The following is an 8,869-nucleotide window of genomic DNA, read 5'->3' as shown; positions in this document are numbered from 1 at the left end:
TCGGAGAGGCTAAACCCTAGAAGCTAACCTATGGTATGATTTTATGTTGTCCTACGGACTAAAACCCTACGGTTTATATAGACACCGGAAGGGGCTAGGGTTACACAAGATCGGTTACAAAGGAGGAGATATACATATCTGTATCGCCTAGCTCGCCTTCCACGCCAAGTAGAGTCCCATCCGGACACGAGACGAAGTCTTCAATCTCGTATCTTCATAGTCCAATAGTCCGGCCAAAGGATATAGTCCGGCTGTCCGGAGACCCCCTAATCCAGGACTCCCTCAGTAGCCCCTGAACCAGGCTTCAATGACGATGAGTCCGGCGCGCAGTGTTGTCTTCGGCATTGCAAGGCGGGTTCCTCCTCCGAATACACCACAGAAGAGTTTGAATACAAGGATAGTGTCCGACCCTGCAAAATAAGTTCCACATACCACCGTAGAGAGAATAATATTACCACAAATCTAATCTGCTGACATGTTTTGGCAGCATGACATCACGCCACGGCCCGGTAATTATTTGAACCGTTTTTCTTTAACCAGCCCCGCACATAACACGAGGTGATTTCTTGACACGTCTTGTCAAAGCAGAGATCGTGTTCCCCTTATTACAGGATTCTCATCAATACGAACATGGGTAACCCAACCGTGCCTAGGACTCCTAGATTTTAGGCAAGTCCCAAACGGCCACAAGGAGGGCGCTTGATAGTCACCCTCTTTATAAAGGGACCAGGCTGTTTACTTTTTTCCCTCCCATGCTCAATCGAGTCCCTCCCCCGCCTTGAGTTCTAACACCCAAAGCCAAGGTCAGGCGCTTCGGACCTTCAATCATGTCCGGATCCAGCCTTCAAGGCCGGTGGATGTCTTCCTCCGTCACAGAGGAGGACATCAAGAAGTCGAGGGAGGCCAGATATCTGACCGCCGAAATTTCGCATAGGCTGCCCACCCGAGGGCAGGTCGTCCCTACTCCCGAACCCAACGAGAGCGTTGTGTTTGTCTCCCACTTCCTCCGAGGACTAGGCCTCGCTCTGGATCCCTTTGTTAGGGGTCTCATGTTCTATTACGGGCTGGATTTTCATGATCTGGCCCCGGATTCCCTTCTTCACATCTCGTCATTTATTGTCGTGTGTGAGGCCTTCCTCTGCATTACCCCTCACTTCGGCCTGTGGCTCAAGAACTTCGATGTGAAGCCGAAGATGGTCGAGGGGCAGTAGGCAGCGTGCGGAGGTTCTCTAATAAGCAAAATTGCTAACACTCCATGGCCAAAGGGTTCCTTTCTAGAGGTGTCTGGATCGTGGCAACGGGAGTGGTTCTACGTCACAGCTCCCAGAAGTGCCAATTGGGTAGCTGCCCCCGCCTTTCGCTCGGGCCCTCCACCACAACTGATGTCATGGATCAGTATGGGGCTGAGCTGGGGTCCAGCCAAGGACGTGCCCATACTGCAGAGCCGTATCCGAGATCTCTTCGAGGGAGATTTTAGTCTGGTTATGGTAATGCAAGTCATGCTGGTTCATCGAGTCCAGCCTTGCAGACACCGGCCCCTACGCATGTGAGAATTCAACCCAGAAGGACCACGCACTATTCAGAATTTCCTCGGCATGACGCACGAGGAGATGTACAAATCGTTCTTCGGACCCCAAATAGAGTGTCCGAACACTATCGAGGACGTGGGCCTGAGTAGCAATCGCACCGCTGCCAAGTAAGTAATCCCATGGCCGAACACACCGTCCTTTTATTTATCATGACATCATTCTGAAGAATCGCTCTTTGACCAGGACTGGATAACAAAGGCGAAGATGATCCGGTGTTCGGCCCCCCTTCCTGAAGGCTTCGACAATCCGGTGCTGGAAAAGATGCTCGAGCCAACACCTTGTCCGGTGCCCTCAAAGGAAGACGAAGGGAGGAATAAAGAGGGCGAAAGCGGGCCTCCATCGCTACCTATTCCGGCCGAGGGAATGAGCGCCTCCGTGAGGGAGGATAACCGAGGGGAAGAATCTGACATTCTCTCTCCCCGGGGAAGGAAGAGGACTACCTCCGAAGATCCGGAAATCAAGGTTTCCAAACTGGAGAAGAAATCTCAGCCAGAGGGTCGTGCCTCGGAGGGTGTTCTTGCCGCACAATGTCCGCGCGGAGATCAGCCCTCTAACGAGCTGTAAGTAATCAAAAGGTATTTAATAGTGAAGATATCCTACCTTACTTCTGAGGAAAATAACCGAAGTATTTATCTTGCAGTTCGGATCTTAGCCCTTCTCAGCTGAGCTCGTCTTCGGGGGATCTTCTTCCGAAGATGATGGAGAGCAAAACGCCTCCCCCTGCCACACCGCCTTACGAAGCAGGCGACCCTGAGGTGTCATCGCGGAGGGATTCTCTTGATCTGGCAAGGCCAGAAGGTAATCCTATGGCCACCTGAAGTCCTCAGTATCCGGCTCTCGAAGAGAGCAATAAAAAGAGTCCGACCTCGTTTGGTGCGCGGTCGGATGTACGAAGGGATCTGCTGGAGAAGGCGGTTATCTCAGAAGAGCACCGCACATTGATGGGTACGGTGATTGAAAGGATTTCGTCCGCCGAAAGAAGGCTGCATGAAGCCTTTATGAGTCTACTGACGGGTTTTGAGGTATGTGAAATGATGTATATTTTTGAAAGTACCGCACATTTTTGGATGTGCCCTATGTAGATAGTAGCCCCTGAGACTCTGGTTGTCGTCGAAAACAGTGGCAAACAGAGGATCATAGTCCCAGGCAATAACCAGACTGCCTTTATGTGCAGGTGGCGGAGGCTCCGGTGGCTAACCGGACTGATGGGTATGCCGAACTAAAGCGGCAACTGGATGCGGCAGATGCCGACATCGTGCTTGTCAATGAGCGGCTTGACGAGGCACAGGGTTAGTGGCCTTTCTGGTGATCGTCACATAATAAGAGCAGCATGATGCCAGTATCTTTAATATGTTGTGACTGCAGATGGAGCGGCCACCGTGGAGACCCTTCGGGCGGAGCTTGCCCGAGCCAAGGAGCAAGCAAGGAGTAGCAATGCAGCTGCTTTGCAAGCGGCCGAGGAGTTAAGGGCCGAACAGGCCGCACATTGCGAGAGCAAAGAGAAAATGGCCAAGATGGCTGTAAAGTTAAAAGATACTGCCGACCGTTGCCAGCTTCTTGAAGAAGAAAACCGGGCGAAGGCGACGTACCTGGAAAAGGCCACGATGGTGACCAAAGATACCCGCTCTGCGATGAGAGCGAAAAAGGAGGAGCTGCGTCAAGCCAGGGATATCGCGGCTAGGAAACCCTTTATGCTGTGGAGGGAGTTTGGAGATCCTCGGTATGCCCCTCTGGACCGGCTGTGGAGTTTGGCGGACGCATATCTGGACTTGGCGGCGAGTGCTATAGATGCGGCCGAATACTTCCGAGATCAAACAGATCATGAAGTGGACAAGCTATTCTGGTCACAATTTAACGTTCCAGAGCGTCCGCTTCCATTAATTGGTCGGCTTGCCGAATGGGCCGAGCTGAATAGATTATCCGGACTCGCCATGAGGTCTGTTGTGGATCATCTGTGGTCAGAAAGGCCAAAGCCGAACAACTATTTTAGTTTGGTGCAGTAGTCCCTTGGTGCGGTGCCGCGCATTAATGCGATGAAGAGGTCGGCGTGCATAGAAGGCTCGCGGATGGCCCTTGCCCGTGTCAAAAAATACTGGGCGGATATGGATGCCACCACTGTTGCGGTGCAGGGTTCGGCCATAGGCCGAGTGGCTGCCGAGCACTATTTTGAAGAAGTTCTTGAAGGCGCTCGTTCGATAGAGGCCCAGTGCTCGAAGAATATTATGTTTCAGTGACATGTATTCGCATTGTAAAAACAATGTTTTATTAAGTTTATCAAGGCTATATTTATACTTTTGCCCGAAAGTATTATTATGCCTCATGTGCGGCCGTTTATGTATATATGTATATAACCTGAAAGATTGCAGTCGTTGGCTTCATCCCCCACGCATATAATGCGGGGGTGTTCGCAGAAGACGCATGTTCACACTTGACGCAACATCTTGGTCCATTAAGGAGGTCATAGCGTAGCGAACTAGGCAACCGGACTATAATGCTTTAACACTTTCACTTAGCCAGAGGAGTTGGACAGTGGGGCTACTATATAGCCCCTGGTGGCTCTGCACTCATCCGAATTCGGGGTGCGTACATGCCTGGCCGGGAAACAGCCCTTCGTTAAGGCGGAGGAATCCCGAAGATTCCGATAGTTCATCGAGTGGTTGACCAGTCTCATGCTATATCATGGCAGTCAGTTTTCGGCTTTCTCTACTGAGGTGCTCGTCCGGATGAACCAGGGCACAATCGCAGTAGTTCTCCTAGTGCCGCCTTAGCCGATAGAGCAGAACGTAAGGCCGCAAAACATAGGAGCCAGGCAAACCCAACATTTTAACAAAGACATGATTCGGAGCTGATGCATATAAGGCCAAACTCGCGACGCCGAACACTCCCTAAGGTATTCGGTCTTTATGTTGTAAACCAGGCCTAAACAGTGCCCTTTGTAATAAGACCCTAGTGTCCAGGTACGTGCAATATTCTGACGTGGCCACATTCCAATACGTCAGCATCCTTCTCAATTGTACGGAGAATCCGAGGGATGTGTATCAACAAGATACAGTAAAAAAGGTTTAGCAGGGTCTTAATCTAAAAAGAATCCTTGGAACGGGTCCCTGCTGCACGTCTGCGCCTGTGTCTCTGTTGTGCCGTATACTGGACGGGTGTAGCACGATGGTCATCTGAAAAAGAGACAAACTTAATCGAAAAATTGTCGTGCAAAAGGTAAGTTATGCTAAATAAACAATGTGAGTAAAGTTTAGCATGATTGTCACTTGTGCATGCGCGTTGAGCCCCTTGTATTGTAATAGGGGTATAGCCATAAAACTTGTATCAATTACATATGGCAGTACCGGACTCGTCCAACCGTGTCCGTGGTCGTAACGACCTGTCAGATGCTTTAGTTGGTGAGGCCGTTTAGTGTGCGGCTGTCAAGGCAGCCGCACGGTCTTCCGCGCGCAAGGAGCGCTCAATATTTCCATTTACTGTAATGATGCCACGTAGACCGGGCATCTTAAGCATGAGGGAAGCGTAATGCGGTATTGCGCTAAAGCGAGCGAAAGCTTCATGTCCGAGTAGTGCTTGATAGCCACTTTGGAACGGAGCGATGTGGAACGTTAAATTTTCGCTATGGAAGTTATTGGGAAAGCCGAATATAACCTCTAGTAGCAGGGAGCCCGTGCAATGGGCCTCTAGGCCTGGCGTTACTCCTTTAAAGGTAGTATTGATGCGGCTAATTTTTGTTGGGTCTATCCCCATTTGCAGACTGTGTCCTGATATATCAGGTTTAGACTGCTGCCACCGTCCATCAGGACTCGTGTGAAGTGGTATCCGTCAATTACTGGGTCTAATACCAAGGCAGCCCATCCTGCACGCCGGATACTTGCCGAGTTGTAACACCCCGGATGTAATTTTCCCTATTTGTACTCCAATTCTTGCCGTTTCCGGAGTTAAGTTATATTTATTTCCTCAGGTTCGGGTTTTGTCTCCGTGTGTTGTTGACGTTGTCATGCATCTCATATCATGTCCTCATGTGCATTGCATTTGCATACGTGTTCATCTCTTGCATTCGAGCATTTTCCTCGTTGTCCGTTTTGCATTCCGGCGCTTCGTTCTCCTCCGGTGGTCTTTTCTAGCTTTGTTTCATGTGTGGGGATTAAGCATTTCTGGATTGTACCGAGACTTGCCAAGCGGCCTTGGTTTACTACCGGTAGACCGCCTGTCAAGTTTCGTACCATTTGGACTTCGTTTGATACTCCAACAGTTAACCGAGGGACCGAAAAGGCCTCGTGTGTGTTGCAGCCCAACACCCCTCTAATTTGGCCCAAAACCCACCTAACTCTGCTCCATCATCTAGAGCGTTCGATCACGATCGCGTGGCCGAAAACCGCACCTCATTTGGACTCTCCTAGCTCCCTCTATGCCTATTTAAACACCCCCCGAAATCCGGGTCTTCTTCTCCCCGAAACCCTAAATCCGCTCGCACCGCGCCGGACACGTCCGTTTTCCACCGGACGAATCCCGCCGCCGCCGCCAGCCACTCCACGCCCGCCATGTGTCCGCCGCCGCCGCCTCCCACCGCCGGCCGCGGGAACCCGGAGCCGGCCCTCCCGACCCATCTCCGCACCGCCGCCCGCGCCCTCTCCTCCACGGCGTCGCGCCCGCGCTCGCCGCCATCCGCCGCCGCCCCGCCGCTGCCGCATCACCGCCGCAGCTCGCCGCGCCGCCCCGGCAGCTCGCCCGCGCCGCGCCGCTGCCCCGTCGCTGCCGCATCGCCGCCGGCCGCCGCCGCCAGATCCGGCCCGGATCCGGCCGGATCCGGCTCTCCCTCGCCTCCCCGCCAGTTTTGCGACCTCGCCGGACCTGTCGCCGCCTCGCCGGAGTTCTCAGTTCGCGTGCCGTGAACAGTAAACCCTAGATCTCGGGGTGATTTTTCTACTAAGTCCCGAAATTCTCAGTCCATATGCTCCTGTTCAAGGCCCCGTAACTTTGCATCCGTAGCTCGGATTCATGCATATAGCATATCAAAATGTTCATCTCAGAGAGTACATCATTTCATTCCATTGCATCATTTTCATTTGAGCTCATTTTGATGCCCGAAATACTGTTAGAAGAGGGCTACTTGAGTTAATTGTCAGATCCGCTACTCCGTTTAGCACTTTGTCATTTTTGCCATGATTAATGTGTGCATGATATGCGCATGAGTTCTACATATATTTTGTTAAGGGTTTTGTCATCTCTCCATAGGTGCAACCCATGTATTTTTAGGATGTGTGTGGTGACTAGTGCAAGCTTGCAAAGTGGTGCAGTTGCTAAATCTGTTTTCAGGGACTTAGTGATTTCACTAAGTCCTGGGGCTGTTTATCTCATGATGCCATATGTTCTTGTTGTTTCCTAGTGATCTGTGCCTCTTTTGAGGATGATTAGTAAGGGAGTTTTGTTAATCTTGTAGTTCTCTATCCATCCATGGCTTTGTTTGAAATTATGGAGCACCCTATCTTGAGTCAATCGAGCTCTACTTTTGCTACTTTGTGAATCTGGGCAGATTGTCAACTTGTTTGCAATTTTGTCGGTGATGTTGTAGTTGATCCGTGCATGCTATGCCATTGTTCTTGCCATGTATAACTTGCATTTTGTGCCTTCTTAAGGAATGTATGCTTGTATTTACATGACTTGCACCGTGGTGAGTGCATCGTGCTCGTAAACATGCCTTCGTGAGTTATGTTTCAGCATGTCCCAGTTTTCACTAAGTCTGAAAACTGATTATGTTTTTTTGCTATGTTCGTGTGCTTGTTAGTATATTTTGTGATCCCTTTTGGCTCAAGGTCACTAAGGGACTTTTGTTAATCTTGTTGAGTAGCTCCATGCCATGTCTTTCTTTGTCATGTTCAGGTCCTGTAGCATGTTATATTGTTGCTCCGAAGAGGGCTATATGATCTGAAATTCCAGACAAGTGTTAATTTCACCAAGTCTGAGATCTGTTTGCCATTTGCATTTTTGCCATGCTTGTTTGTACCCGTTAATTGATGAATTGGCCATAGCTCAGTGCTAGACTTTTGTTAAGCATCTTGTGTGCATCCCTGCCATGTATTTTGTTGTCATGTTTGGGTGCTGTAGCATGTTCATTTCATTGCATTTAGATGCTTACTTGCTGTAAATCGCAGACCGGTGTCATTTTGAATCGCTTGCCATTTCCCAACCGTAACTCCGATTCCGGCGTTCTTTATATCATTTTCAAGCGATTTCATCTCATCTCTCCAGTGGCACACTTGGATTTCCAAGTTGAGGCCAGCTTCATGCATTTCCTGTCATATCTTGCATTTTGCATCTCGCATCGCATCCCGCATAGCATATCATCATTGCATCATATTGATTGATCCTTGCACGAGGTTGATTGTATCCTTATTGCTTGTTTTTCTTGTTTGGGTAGAGCCGGGAGACGAGTTCGCTAACGAGGAGCCCGTTGAGTTTGCTTTCGAGGACCCAGTCAACTCTGACAACTGTGCACGCAAGATGATCATACCCTCGAAATCACTACTATTTTTGCTATGCTAGTTTGCTCGCTCTTTTGCTATGCCAATGCTACGATGCCTACCACTTGCTTGAAAGCCTCCCAAATTGCCATGTCAAACCTCTAACCCACCATTGTTCTAGCAAACCATTGATTGGCTATGTTACCGCTTTGCTCAGCCCCTCTTATAGCGTTGCTAGTTGTAGGTGAAGATTGGAGGCCGTTCCTCATTCAAACATTTATTTACTTGTTGGGATATCATTATATTATCTTGTTGTCTTAAAGCATCTATATACTTGGTAAAGGGTGGAAGCCTCGGCCTCTCGCCTAGTGTTTTGTTCCACTCTTGCCGCCCTAGTTTCTGTCATATCGGTGTTATGTTCCCGGATTTTGCGTTCCTTACGCGGTTGGGTTATAATGGGAACCCCTTGATAGTTCGCCTTGATTAAAGATTTTCCAGCAATGCCCAACCTTGGTTTTACCATTCGCCACCTAGCCTCTTTTTCCCTTGGGTTACCGGAGCCCAAGGGTCATCTTATTTTAACCCCCCCCCTCGGGCCAGTGCTCCCTCTGAGTGTTGGTCCGAACTGAGCTGCCTGCGGGGCCACCTCGGGGAAACTTGAGGGTTGGTTTTACTCGTAGCTAGTCTCATCTGAGTGTGTGCCCTGAGAACGAGATATGTGCAGCTCCTATCGGGATTTGTCGGCACATTCGGGCGGTGTTGCTGGTCTTGTTTTAACCTGTCGAAGTGTCTTGAATAACCGAGATACCGAGTCTGATC

Source organism: Triticum urartu, chromosome 7 (genome assembly GCF_003073215.2).
Source record: "Triticum urartu cultivar G1812 chromosome 7, Tu2.1, whole genome shotgun sequence".
Taxonomy (NCBI): Eukaryota; Viridiplantae; Streptophyta; class Magnoliopsida; order Poales; family Poaceae; genus Triticum; species Triticum urartu.
Note: the sequence above shows the minus strand (reverse complement) of the source record.